This window comes from Chenopodium album, chromosome 9 (genome assembly GCF_948465745.1).
Source record: "Chenopodium album chromosome 9, dcCheAlbu1.1, whole genome shotgun sequence".
In the NCBI taxonomy this organism is placed as follows: Eukaryota; Viridiplantae; Streptophyta; class Magnoliopsida; order Caryophyllales; family Amaranthaceae; genus Chenopodium; species Chenopodium album.
In genome coordinates, this window is record NC_137842.1 from 59,814,873 (window position 1) to 59,829,579 (window position 14,707).

Genomic DNA, 14,707 nt, shown 5'->3' on the forward strand with positions numbered 1-14,707 from the left:
GCTCAGGCATTGCTGGTTGTTTGACATTACTACAGGCTTGGATATATGAGCATTTCCCACCATTTCGGCCTCATAGGGAGCGGTTAGTTTGTGCATCTCATGGGGCTCGTGCCTCTACTTGGAGTGTTAAGAAGGAGGGCTTTTTTGATGCTCGATTGAGATCTTTCGTCATCGGTTAGACGAGTTTGATTCGAACATGGTAAATTATAACACTTTCTACATATTTTCATTAAACAACGGTTAATGCGACTTTATTAATGTTTTTACCTCATTCCTTGCAGGTGGTTTGGCTACCCTATGGTCCAAAGCCAGCCTCAGATGTTCCTAGGACTGTATTTACCGGATGGCTTCGTTATCGAGATGTCATTGAGCCATACATGCCCGATCGTGTCTTACGACATTTGGTTATGTACAGACAATTCCTATGCCTATTAACCGTCCAGATTTCGCGTACAGGCCTGCAGATTCGAAATTGTATGAAGTTAAGTGGAATGTCTCGAGTGTTGACAATGCTTGGACCTTGTATCCTAGAGGTTTTCGGTTGATTCTTGCAGAGTTCCAGCGCGCTCAGTGTTCCTCTGATGTTGTGGATGGTTATTATGATTGGTTCACTTACGTGGAACATATCTTTGTTGTTCCAGAAGTGGATGCGGTGTTTCTTGCAGTTCCTGATGGGACACTCCCAGTTTATGTAAGTTAATATTATTTTACTTTAATTTTAATTTATCATATATCTCAAGTTTTGGTACTTATTAATATCTCATTTGCAGTGGATGGGACGGATTGCTCAGGCCATTGAGGGTTGCGTCGACTGCCATCCACGTGTTGCTAATGTGCTGAAAGAATGGGATGAGTATGCTGGATGATTATGTTTTATTGATGCACTTTATATTTTGTACCGGACGATTTGCTACTATTTTATGTTTTAGATTTGTTATGTAATTGATGGACTTGACTATGTCACTATAACTTTTAGATACTTTTATGTGCTAGTTTTTATTTGTTTATTTATTTTTTGTCTAAATTGGTAAGCAACTTCTACAAATAAGCATATAACATAAGCAATTTCTTAACGTTAAGCATATAATAAACTACATTAAAAATGTAAGAAATTGATTAAAGTGAATTCCAATGTATCCTCCTCCTAAGATGATGAAGTAGATGCTGCTATTAGTTGATCCCAATGTGCCCTCCTTTCTTGATAAAGTTGCTCCCAACCAATCACACTTTGATCTCTATACATAAACCATGGATCAACAATAGGAGGTACTGGATAGTTTGGCGATAGATCAAGTCGAACATAATGGCGACCAATGTGTGCAATGGAAATCTCAATCCGAGGTCGATCATCAGTAGACGGGGCTCGCAATGGTAGAACTGTCATACACGGATACAACTCTCTTCGTGGGCCAACTCCGTAAACCATAACTACACAATTCCAAAAATTTGCAATTGGGTACAAATCATCAGGCAAGTCCATGTAATGGTTCACGCCACAATATCCACCGTTCCAGGTGATAAGATCAATTGCTTGATCCAAGCCTCCGTGATACAAATGTATGTACTCTGGTCGATTGGCCTTAACCTCGTTCACAATTAAATACCGAGCTTGTATCCAATTGTCTTGCCCACCTAATAAAAAATTAAACAACAAAATTTTAAGTAAAATCATTGGAATATAATGTGACACTTACTTTATGCAAAGTCTTACCTAAGAAAAAGTCTGCAACCACTACTACAAAAACATGAATATAGAACGCCTAAAACAAGCCATATAGAACGCCTCAGAGGCGTTCTTCTGAGGGGTTGCCCTATAAGTTCTACAGAACGCCTCTTTGAGGTGTTCTATATCTAACATAATACAGAACGCCTATCTGAGAAAGGCGCTTCATATTCTAGGTATAAAGTAAATAAAAAACAAGGAAAAGAGAGTCGTCATCTCAAGATAAGCGCTCTATAAGTGCATAAATAGAGAACGCCTACCTGTAGGCGTCGTTTGAAGTGCGCCTACGTTAAAAGCATGTTTGTGAATATGCTTGGCACTCATAAGAAGTGGGAATTGACATATGATTAGGGACACGATTAGGGACAAGGAAAGTAGGGAGCCGCCAACAAGTTTTTAAGGAACTTGTAAACCGTTCACGGATCATAAAAGGCAACCACGATAAAGGGACAACGAAGGCAACTACGATTGACCCGTGAAGGTTACACCCCATTCATAATCCATGAGATTACTAACTCCATATGGTTCGGAACCACGAAAGGAGGATCGGGGATGATGGTACGAAGTGAGTCATGGAGTCACATTTCGCCCGTATTGGCCTCTACTCGATTCTTATAGTGAAAAGTGATTCCTGCGATCTCAAAGGCATACAAACAAAATATTCAATTCGCTCCAAACTATTATTAAGCTAAATTGGTTAAATATTAATGCAACACATAATTCTAAAATATTTGTGATCACTTAAATTAACAACAAGATTAAAAAGGAACCTAAACCGGTTGTCCAAATTATCTTATTAGGCGTGATTTTCAATTACATATTCCCTTTAAACATGCAATATGGTGATCATAAAAAATAATAATAGAATAAACATTAATATTGGAAGCAATTTAATCACAATTCCAACAACATAAAATCGTTAGAAAAAATAATAGAAATAAAAGGAACATGATTCTTACTTTGATTCTGTTTGTTTGCAACTACAAAATAATAAACGAGTTAGTAACTTCAAGGAAATAATAAAACAATAATTAAATTAAATCAAATAAAGTAGAGTTGATTTTGGGCCAAACCCTCAAACAGTTCTACCTTTCACGCCTTGGCTTAAGGATGGAACCACGAGTAAAGTATGGACTCCTTTGAGCACTTGAAGAAGGAATTTTGAAATAAGAAGGGTAGGCTAGTGTTTAGGCTAAAGCATAGAAGAGAGAAAAATAAATCAGAGAGTTAATTCGTTGATGCCCCGTACATACATCAGAAATGAGGGGGTATTTATAGGGAAAATGTGCTAAGGGAGCACACGGAACCCTAAAATGATAAAAAAAAAACCCTAAATAGTATCCCGTGACACGACAAACTGTACCGTGACACGGGAAGTCCCACCGTCAAACGACAATCTTTCCCGTGACACGGTACATTTTTAGCGTGACGCGGGAAATTTTCAGAAAACGGGAAAGAAAACGTGTTAAGGGTTTACGGGGAAAAGACACAAAATGTCCCGTGTCACGGCAGACTTCCCGTGTCACGGGAAATCCCACCATCAGACGAGAAGGATTCCCGTGACACGGTGGCTGTCTACCGTGGCGCGGGAATTTCCAGCCCACTTTTCCGTCTAAATACATTTTTAACCCTAATTTCATTCGGCATTTTAAGTGCCGATTGATAATTTCAGGCCTTTTCTGACTTATTATTATTTGGTCTAAAATAAGAAAATAATTAAATAAAAATAAACAAAAGGTTTGGGCCAAAAATAAAATAAAAAAGGGTTTGGACTAAAATTAAATAATAAGTTTGGGCTGAAATAAAAAACTATGCTTTTACCAAACATCGAGACTAATCCATGGACTGTTCAAAAATATGAATTTAATTAAATACGATTTTTTAAGTACTCTCGGGATTAAATACTAAACCCGACCAATAGTGGTGGTGAAAGGTTGTTCATCATCGGGTTTGGTTTTGGGGAGACATTTTTAGGTGTCTACACTACCACAAATAGGCGCTCTCTTTTCCTTACTTTTTTTTTAAAAAAAAATTATATTATTATTATTATTATTATTATATAATTAAATAATAATAATAATAATAATATTATGCATAAAAAAATACCACAACAATAACATTTTATTTATAAAAAAAAAAAAATTAAAATACATGTATTTCAATTACAATAACTGAATTCGTTGAGGAAAAAAGATACATTACAAGTTCTCTAATACTACTGATTGATGCAGTACATTACAAGTTAAAATACATGTATTTCAATTACAATAACTGAATAGATCCATAAATAAGAAGTAAAAGTGTATAATCACCACGATCCAAACCACCACCACCAACACCACAACCCACTGCCCCACCACAACCGTACCCAAACCACCACCAACACCACGACCCACACCGCCACCTACACATCACACTACCCACACAACCTGCAGCACCCACGACACACACCGCCACCTACACCTCACACTACCCCCATCAGCCCCCACGACCCACACCACCACCTGCAGCACCCACAACACACGAAACCCGCCACACCACACCACCTATAACTTAACCAATTTAAACAAAATTAACACAAGCAATTATCTCTAAAATAACAAAAAAATAAAATCAGATCTAAATAACAACAAATTCATTATAATCAGAATTTGAATTAAAAACAAAAATTAAGAAAAACTAAATTTATATTGTAACCTATATTAAAATCAAATCAAAAATTGAAAATCTTGACCGATTAAATACTCGGAACGACATCTCATGGCTTGGTGGTGGACGCTTGTGGCTGAAAGTTCGCTCGGTGGTTGATACTCGACAGCTCGTGTCTCAATGGTGTGAGTGAAAAGCTTGTGAGGTGGTGGACTTATGGGCGTCTGAAGCTTAACCAATCAAAGCGACGAAAACTCTCGCGAAATTCCCACGGCGAAACCTCCGACGGTGCTTGGGGATTTGAGGAGAGAGAAAGAGAGGAACAGGGGAGAAGAGGAGTTTTGATCTAAAAGAGAAAAGGCAAAGGAGTGAGAGGAGTGAGAGAGAGAAGAAGATGGGGAGGGGCGGCTCTCATTTGATATGTTTTAGGGTTAAGGGGTTGTGGGTATATGTATATGACGTGTTCAATTAGTTGTTTTTTTTTTTCTTTTTTTTTTCTTTTTATTATGAATACTTACAGAACGCTTAACAAAAAGAGGCGATCTATATTGTATGGTGTAAATTTGGATAATACTTGTAGAACGGTTAACTAAAACAGGCGCTCTATAGGTTTCAAGATACAAAACGCTTATCTTACATAGGCGATCTGTATAATTCTAGAGATCGCATATTGTAGACACCCATTTGTGTCTCCCCAAAACCAAACCCAGTGATGAGTACCTTTCGCGTCGAATCATAATCGAATGAAGTGAAAGTGTGGAAAGTCTAGTGTTGCGGATAGTTTTAATTTCTTTTCTCTTCTTTCTGTTTTTAAAAACTTATTTTTAAGAAAACAGTCAATCCAGTTTGGTTGGTCCATGATATGGGTCCAATAGTAGTGTAGTTGGATGGGGCTTGACAAGAGCTTTCCAACGATATATTATAAGCCCAATTCCGATGAATATTGAGGAAGTTATGGCCAATTTACCAAACTGGGCCCGGTTTGAGCCTTATATGCGGCCCAATGATCTAGGGGAGGGCCTAATATAGATTTATCATTCCTAATGCAATTAGGAATGATTTTAGTCTTCTAGATTCTTCTAGAAGATTCTCTTCATTCCTAATTCAATTAGCATTGATAAATTGACTTTTGTTGACTTTTCAGAGTTTTAATTAAAATCAAAAAGCATTTTTGAGGGAAATACGATTTTATCCTCCTGTACGGCAATTTTTATCTGATTTTAAGAAAACGCGTAATTTTCCAGATCAACGCCAAACGCCAGCTGTAGCACTTGGCGCTACGCTTGGCGCCTGGCGCCAACAGCCAGCGTTGGCGCTGGTTCAGTTTTATGAGCGCCAGAACTCTGTTTTGATATTTTATCTTTTTGGCTAATTTTCTCTATAAATAACGTCGTAAAAACTCCGTTTTGATTCACCTACAACCGGTTTTCATTCGCAATCATCAATTCTCTCATTCTCTTCTATAATAATTCACCATCTCTCATCAAGATTCTCTTGATTAGATCTAGAAACGCTTAGCCATAGTCGAAGTTGCCTTCGCCCTAGACGTGAAAGGTTTAATTTCTGAGGGTTTGGTCCCAAATCTCTATTTCAATTATTTATTTTGATTGTTTGATATTATTATTTTCCTTGAAGTTACTAACGTGTGTATTTTGTTATTAGAAAGAGGTACGAGGCATCAAAGTAAGTACTTTAATGGTTTAATTGATATTATGATATAGAAATTATGCTTAGATTGTTATTATGATTCCTATGATGTTTCCTATGTTCTTCCTAATATTTATGATTGTTAGTATCATGTTAGGGTTAAATATTTGATTTTTATTGTTTAGTGACATGCTAGGGTTTGTTATTAATATTGTTAGTATCATGCCTAGGATCTTGCTATGCTTTAACACAAGGTCGTCCTGTTATATATATACTTTATAAAAGAAATCTTATGTATTTAGACTATTATTTGAATAATAAACAATTTAACAGCATCTGATACAACTTCATACTAATCTAAACCTTAAAGCTAAGTTATTTAAAAAGAGCTTTTCTTCTAACACTTTTGGAAGCAAATTCATCAACCAAGTCTTCATATTGTATCGTCTCCAAAAGATCGTTTTCGATCGCTATTAATGCTAATCCATTAAGCCTTTCTTGTAGCATAGTAGATCGCAGGTACGTTTTCAGCAGCTTCAATTTAGAAAAGCTTCTTTCTGCAGAAGCAACAGTCGCAGGTATAGTTAATAGAATTCTATACGCAATAGTTGTATTAGGAAAACAGTCTAAACCTTTCAAAAACTTTAATATATCAATGGGTCTTTCTTTTTCATCCGGCAATATATCTCTTAATAGCTTTAGCTCCACAAACAAATCATTCCCACTAATATCATATTGCTCATTATACTTCAAAGCAAGTTCCAGATGATTGCAACATGACTTCAACATTGCCTCATCCAATGATTGCAACCTGTGAGAGCTAAACATAAAACCAAATATACGTTCGTACTCTTGATATTGCTCAAATATATTGTTTAGAGAAACAACAGCTTGGTCAACAAGATAAAGAAAATAATTAATTCTAAAATAATCCTCTCCAGATAACTCCACTGATGGAGTATTGCTATCATCCACCTGCTTTTTTCTCCTAATTATACGTCTTTGAGGGAATATTGGATCAACATCCAATTCAATAGCAATTAGCTTAGCAATATCCATTGCCTTGTGAAAACCAGTTTCCCTGTACTCTTTGAAAAATGAAATCAGTCCTTTTATTTTTCCCATACCAACATCAATAAACATATCATTTGATTGCAATATTTTACTAACATTATTTATCACAGATAAAATATCAAACCAAATGAATATTGCCATCAAGAATTCAAAATTACCAAGCTCATTAGTTTATAAGGATTTAGCTTCACTTTGAATTTTTGAATCAAGATCTTTTTCTGACAATTCAAGTAAAGCCTCTTTAAAATCAGCCAATTGATATTTGATAGCTTTGACACTTTCTACGTGGCTCTCCCATCGAGTGGATGACAAAGGTTTTGGTGTCAAACCTTTTACATTATCTTTCAAAATGTCCCATCGTTTTGTAGAATTGGCAAAGATTGTGTAAATGCGTTGAATAACTCCAAAAAAATCTCTTGCTTTAGAGCATGAGTTAGCCATATCACACAATGCCAAATTTAAACTATGACAACCACAAGGAGTATAAAAGGCTCTCGGGTTTAAGTCTAAAAATCTTTTTTGCACACCTTGATGTTTTCCTTTCATATTTGATCCATTATCATAACCTTGTCCCCTCACATCAAATATGTCAAGATCAAGATTTTTCAACTCATTTTGCAAAACATTAAAAAAGTCCTTGGCCAGTTGTATCATTCACATTTAAAAATCCTAAAAAGGATTCTTCAATGCTAACAGAGTTTGAAGACACATCCACATATCTAATTATCAAAGACATTTGCTCTTGGTGACTAATATCGGGTGTACAATCAAGTATAATTGAGAAATACTTTGCTTGTTTGATTTTTTTAATGATTTCTGTTTTGATGGCAGATGCAAGCAAAAGTATTAGCTCATTTTGGATTCTATGTCCAAGATAATGAACGTGAATTTCATCATTTGTAATACGCCTAACATGTTCTTGGATAATGGGATCAAACTCTGCTAGCATTTCAATTAAACCCAAAAAATTGCCATTGTTATCTTGATACAATTTTTCATTAGTACCACGAAAGGCCAAAGTATGTTTAGCAAGGAATTTTACTATAGATATAATTCTTTTCAAAACCTTTTTCCAATGCTCCTTTTCTTTCTCAATCAAATTTTGAACAGTTTTATCAATAGTTTCATTTTTTTGGAGCCTTAGACGCAACTCATACCAAGTGGTCATATTCTTAACATGTTCCATGCCCGTCTCATGCTCCCTAAGCCTCTCACCAACATGTGCCCAATCACCAAAGCCCTCGTTTGTTAATAGGCCTCTACCAATCCCTTTTTTAAAGACTTTACAACAAAAACAAAATACTCTATCAAGTTCTTTAGAATAGACAAGCCAATCTCTATCACATTTTTCCCCATTTGATAAAACTCTAGTATACAAATTAGCCGTAAAACGTCTAGAGAATTTATCTTTAGGGCCCTTCACAATTGAACAATCTCTTTTAAGACCTTTTGTCACTATTATATCTATCATTCTAGAATCAAGAGCATCCCAATTTCTAGGATCAAATATGTCAAACAAAAAGTCAGATTCATTTGCTTCTTCTACATTGTCATTAGCATTATCTTGCAAATCATTATTTTCATTATCAAGAACATTATTGGAACCATCATCATGACCAACCTCAGGAACAAGATTATCAATGGGCTCATCACTAACATTCTCAGGTTCATAATTTTCATTCTCCATATTAACAGTTTAAACATTAACATCCTCAACAATTGGATTTTCAGAACAACCTTGGGGCTCTTTTATCAGAAATTTATCAAGACCCCCTCTTAGAGATTGAGTTAATTCCTCTAATTTTTTCTTTTTCTTCCGCTTCACATATCCAGAATTATACTTTCTTGTTATAGGAGGCATAATTAGAAGTATGATAATTATTCAGTAATCAGACAAGTTATAAATTTAATTAACAAAAAAAAAAGAGCTGAAACTCTGAAAGGATAGAAACAACCTAAAAAGTCCAGTAGACCACCGAGACCAGCAATATCGATCAAAAACCACAGTCAAACCCATGCACCCTGCGCTGAAATTGCTATTTGTTGCTTGACAACAGAAATCGAACAATTTGTATATTTTAATCTGTAAAAAAAAACATACAGTATTGTTAATTTTACTTCAATTCTACAAATTCCTCAAAAATCTGAAATTTAATTAGATCATATTAATCAAATAATCATATATATTTATAAATTGCATACCTTGGTTAGAAATCCATTAATCCAACTATCCCAAATCGGCAAATCCCAGCAATTAAGGCTATCGACAAGTCGACAAATCCACAACCAAAATTCCAAAACATAAAATTCGTATTTTTTTTTCTCCCAAAAATTATTTTGAGTAGGAGTTGTAGAAAATTCTGAAATTGTTTGAAAATTTATAAATGGTAAAAAAAATTAGCCGTTTGAATGTTTGATAATAAACGAAAATCAAGAGAAGTAATGGTAAGGATTGAAAACTTAATTCTCCCATTGAAAATTGAAAGAGGAAGGTGAGATAATTACTAACTATTTTTGGGTAAAATAAGAAAATTAATGGAAATTTCATATTCAAAGTAATGAAATTAAATTGGAGATTGGAATTTGGAAAGTTTGATATTGAAAATAGAAGGTAGATTGATGGAAAGTAGATTGGAATTTGGAAAGTAGATTGGAATTTGGAAAGTTGGAATGCTTGAGTGCATGCGGAGATAACAATGGCTGACTTGTGACTTTAGTTTTGTTTTTTTGTTTTTTTCTTTTTTTTTTTAGGGTGGGCTTTAAGTGAAAATGGGCCCCATAAAATTGGGGGCCCTGTTCAGTTGGTCTGTTTGCACAGGGAAAGGGCCGACCCTGCTTTAACATAATAATTATTATTATTAATTATGATTGTTATTATGATGATTATTATTATGATTATTCTTTGTGATTTATGATTATAATTGTTATAATGATGATTATTTTTAATTATGATTATTATTATGTTGCTTGATTATATTATTGTTATTGCTTGATCACGCCTTTTATGCATATTTAAAGGGAATTTGGTACTTGTAATCACGCTTAATAAGATGTTTAATAATCTTGTTTAGGGTAAATGTGATTATAATTCAAGTGATCGCCAATAATAGTTTTATTTGTGCATTAATATTCAACCAACATAGATAAACAGGTTTAGGGTTAAACCTATTGATTGCATGTTAGTCAGAAAGCGCACATGAATACGATCAGAATAAAGTAGAGGCCTATTATTAGGGCAGGTTCAATCTCTTTTAGGTTGGATTTGTACCTTCATCCCCGAACCCTATTTGGTTCAAGACCTTATGGAGTTGACGATCTCTTGGATCGTTAAGGGGTGTAACCTTCACCCTGTGAACGGTTTACAAGTTCCTAAAACTTGTTGGCGACTCTTTTGCTCTATCTTCTTCCCTTTGGACGCCACCGTACTTTAGTGTATGATCACAGTGGGGTTCAAGCTCAGGGGATTAACGCTTGAAATTATTCCCCACACCTATGTAACTTGACAGTTGTGTATTGTGTGTTACTTATTCTCTATTTTGTGATAGTGAACACATCGAAATCCACAATTTCCGTCACCCATTACATTGTTCCAATCCTCCACAAATGGTTTGATGATATCGGGAAGCCCATAAAGGTAAGGAAAATCAGAAATGTCTCTTCCTCCCGATGAATAACGAATTATTATTTTTGTAGTTAACATAAACATTAAAGTATAGTAAAATAAACAAAAAATTACAAAAACATAGAGTACACTTACCTCGACCTCCACTACGACCACCATCACCGTGTCCCCCATTACGACCACGACGCCCACGAGTACTACGTGTATACTCCCATGCACTATGGTTACGTCGTGTACTATTTGATTATGGTCTCCCTCTAGTAGTTGTGTTCCTAGGCGGCTCATTAACATCAAATTGATCGGAATGGAGATGTTCATCTATTAGGCGAGATACAGAACGCATGATTGCCGGGTCACTTCTACTCACCTCACGCACAAGACTCTCAAAAAATCGACTGTCCTGTGACTGATGATCGGGGTCATCCAATGGAGTCGGAACACAACCATCCTCACCAATCACTAGTGTCCTATAAAAGGGTTGCACTTGGTCTAAGTAGAAGTATGTCCCCGAATCAATGGCACAACGTATATCACATGCACAAGGAATCTGATGAGTCGTCTTATAAACACATCCACACCGAACATTCACCTCATGACTTAACTCTCTCATTCTTTTCTTCTCATTCACCAACAACAACATACAATGGCGGGAGGTACGTCCATTATGATGTTGTAATGGCATAACATCATATATCCGCCCATGACTGCGTCGACTGCGCTCAAGTGATTGCTTAATCTGTGTGACCTGATCTTCAATTGCCTTGTTTACCTTGGCCCATACAGAATCGAAAGAACCAGTTGAAGTTTTCAACCACCCCTTCAAAGATGAATGTGCACTTTCCACTCTACAATTGGTGACATTGCCGAAGTGAAGCACACCATTATTGGTCCAAAATTTCACAAATTTCTCCTTATGATTGTTTAACCAAGTGTCCTTCACATAAGAAATCACAGTAGGAAATGCTACATAAGATTCCTCTATTTGCTGAACCGCTCTATTATAATCATCCAATGTGGTGGCATTGAGAATTGGATTCCACCTTGTCAACCTGAAAAATTTTGCCTTGATCTTTATTATTCGTTATTTTCTTAACTCTATGCTCTACATCGTTGTTAATATGTCATGTGCATAGTATATGAGCAGTGCCAGGAAATATTTCCCGAATAGGCGACATCAAACCCAACTCACAATCGGTTATAATGGCCGTAGGCGATACATCACTATCAACCAGCTAGCAACTTTAACTTATCTATCACCCATGCATAGCTCACAGCGCTCTCATCCTTCATAAAAGCATACCCGATCAAGAAATTCATGTTGCAAGGAGTAACACCAACGAGCTCCAAAAAAGGCATTTTGTATTTGTTTGTCTTGTAAGTTGAATCAATGCTAATGACCCACGGATACGTGCGTAAGAGCGCTAGAGACGTAGGATGTGCCATAAATACATGAGTCAAAACATTCATATTTGGGTCAACCAAGCTTCAATGTGTATACTGCGACTCGATACCAAGTTCAAGGAAATATGTGACAACAGCTCGACCATCAGCATCTTTAAGTCTCAACCGATCCCTAAAGTTGTAAATATGTCTACGATTGGGATGATCATCAGGAAACTGATTCCGCACAGCCGCTGAGATATTTTGTGGCTTCACTTTTGCATCAGTCAGGTCACGAACAAGTTGCTTCGCACCCGGACTAAGCTTGCTCATTTGTCGATTGCCTTCTTCATAGACAATTAGCTCATGGTTGTGTTTTCCATATGCATCGGGACCCAAGACAATCTGCCATCCTTCATCATCAGAAACTTTATAACCCTTGATCAAAAACTTGCAACCGCAATGTTGAGTTTTTGTGTTCGGTCGTTGAGCAACACTAAGATCTCTATTTTTCCCTCTATCTTTTGCACCACGATTCCATCTCAAATACAACCATCCGTTATGGTTGTAAGAAATCACAAGTTGAAATTTGAGTGTTTGTGCAATGTCTTTCGCCCATTGTGACAACTCTCGATACGTTGGAAATAATTGATCGGTCTGAAAATGTGGGTAATAATTTACCCCATCACCGCCAAAATCTTCAATAGGATCCTATTAGAAAGAAAAATACAAAGTTAATTAAAATTAAATTTAACTACAAATTAAATTAAATTCAATTGAAAACAAAAATAAAATTAATTTTTTTTTTTTTGCAAATTTAAACTACTAATTTTTTTTATTAAGCCATAAATTTACTAATTAAATTAAGTGTATTTTGTTATTTTTAATAATTATCAAAAATTAATTAACATAAATTACACGGATTGCTTTACAAAAAAAAAAAAGGTTCCCGGTCGCATGCTATATGCGACTATACCATAGTGTAGTTGCATATAGCATGCGACTACATATAGCATGTGACTATACCACGGTGTAGTCGCATATAGCATGCGACTACACCGTGGTATAGTCACATATAACATGCGACCGGGCACAACGGAAATTGAAAAAAAAAAGTCCGACATATACCTGACTTGACGGCGTCGACGGTTCATTGTCCCCACCAAGTGCCTCCGATATGAATGCCGACCGTCGTCGACTCATTTTATATCTCGTGGGTGGTCAAGGTAAAGTCGTGGTGTATGATGGTCAAGGTGGAGTCGTGGTGGTGGACCAGTCAAGGTGGAGTCGTGGTGGTGGACCAGTCAAGGTGAGTGATGGTATGGGTGGTGGAGCTAATGGTGAAGGTGGAGCAAAGACAAAATTAGTAATGGTTGGATTGTTATGTAATTTTTAAAATTGTAAGGGGCATGAAAGTCATTTAATACTATAACTTGAGTAATTTCATTGTGGCAAATAGCAATTCACTTTTTAAATGGGGTGATCTCATTTTCTTTCTCTCCTAATAAAATCATATTCCCCCACCCTATTTTAAGTGAGGTGATCCCATTTTCTCTCTCCCCTGTCTTTAAGGACCTGTTCTCATTGACTGAACTCAGCTGAACTGAACATTGTATAAGAGAAGGAAATTAGGAGCTGAACTGAACTGAGCTGAACTAAACTGAATTTCAACGTATGAGACCTGACCCTAATTACTTCCCCTTATACCAACTAATCTTTGCCCCCTTCACCTTACCACAAAAAAAAAAAAAAAAAAAAAAAAAGATAGATAAAATTAGGGGGTGGTCGAGGTAGCAATGGCAAAGTTAGCAATGATAAAATCTATTAATTGTTATGTATAATATGGTGGTAAACTTGGCAAAGTTGGTTTACTTTGGGTTTAAATAGTTTAGAATTCTTTTGTTGAGTTGTGTTCGACCCGCAAAGAACATTTACATTAATTTCTTTTGATTTAAACAAAACATTAATCCCTTTTTTTCTTGTGTTCTTATCTTTCTTTCATTTTCAATTTTCGTTGCGAATTGCATATAATCTTTCTATTTTTCCCTTTATGTAATATTCTAACTTTTAAAATATACGATTAAAAAGTACATCAAGAATTTATAACTATTGTCCCGTTTATATAAATTTTCTGGTTCCGCCACTATTTAAAGATACTTCAATTTGTAAAATAATTTTACTTTAATAGAAATGAACTTTATACAGAAAAAGTAAGTTCAATCCAGTCAGAAAATTCAAATAAAAAAAAATATTAGACAATCAGTAAAAATTTATTACAATTTAGTATGGAGTATAAATTATTTAAGTTTGACATTTTTTTTTTTTTGAAGAGATGACAAAAATAATTTTAATTCATTAAAAACAAATTGAAATCAATAGGACCTAACTATCTTTAGATAAGAGATCTACCACGCACTTTTACTCTCACAAACAATACTTTTTATCTATCACTATCAAACTTTGAAAGAGAAATGAGTACTCCCTTCATTCCATTAGCATTTTTTGTACCATTCATTTGAACAACTTTGTTTAATACTACCTCCGTTTTTATTAGTTTTGAATTTAGCACTATTCACACATGTTTTGTGATTTATTTGTAAGGAAAAATTTAG

At 35.4% G+C, this 14,707-nt stretch overlaps 1 pseudogene; it reads right to left on the reverse strand.

The window, feature by feature from the left end:
• Positions 1-1,144: 1,144 nt before the first annotated feature.
• On the reverse strand, positions 1,145-8,780 carry LOC145557836 (uncharacterized; annotated as a pseudogene).
• Positions 8,781-14,707: the final 5,927 nt, after the last annotated feature.